This window comes from Nanorana parkeri, unplaced genomic scaffold, assembly GCF_000935625.1.
Source record: "Nanorana parkeri isolate BGI_ZX_2015 unplaced genomic scaffold, ASM93562v1 scaffold1586, whole genome shotgun sequence".
NCBI lineage: Eukaryota > Metazoa > Chordata > Amphibia > Anura > Dicroglossidae > Nanorana > Nanorana parkeri.
In genome coordinates, this window is record NW_017307854.1 from 97,544 (window position 1) to 98,460 (window position 917).

Below are 917 nucleotides of genomic sequence, written 5' to 3' on the forward strand. Positions count from 1 at the left end.
ATATATATATATATACATACCTTATATATATCTTATATCTACATAGGTCAATGCATTTCCTATTTATTATTCTTTATCACCAGGACCGAGAGTGAACAGTGTTTTAGGATGTACAGGTAATTTCCATCATTGAGAAGCTAGTGATCTAGATTTGGGTAGGTCGCACCATGCATAGGGTGAAACAAAGTAACAACATCTTTAAAAGCCAGTAACCACCTGGGAATACAGCGTGGCCATTCAGTACGTATGGAATTCAGGATAGGTTCATATACTGTGTTCAGGTCAGGAGGAGTAGAAATCCAGGTCTCTTGTTCGCCCTGTCACAAGACGGTCTCATTGGGAGAGATTTCCCCGAATGTCACTGTCCAGAGAGTGCGTGACCAACGTCTCCTATTCTTCTTTAATTATTATCAGACTTAAAAATTGAATTTAAAAACAAAAAACAAACTTCTAATAACAGCAACAGCTCTGATTTCAGAAGCGTAGAAGACAGTTGGTATTCAGGGGCGTAACCGAAAATCACTCATGTTGACAGACTGGCGTAAGCTTTGTCAGCTGAAAGCCACATGGGAATCCAAAGCAACTGGTTGGTATTAAAGTGACACTAAACTCCGGAGTTAATTCTTAAAAATACATCCGACTCTGAACAACAATGTATCTTATTTGTGTGTCACTCGGCTGTAGATCCTCCAATCATCTCTGACACTGTCCTTCCTTCTGGAGGGTGACTACGTCTGTTGCCCATGGTCCCTGTGTGTGTTGTAAAGTAGTCACCGCTCCAAGCTCGCTCCCGGGATGGACTACAATCTCACGTTCAGTTTACTCATTTGTATTGAGATTGTAGTCCTATACGGGAGCGAACTTGGAGACTACTTTACAACACACATTTGCCGACAGAAAGCTGTACACATACACAC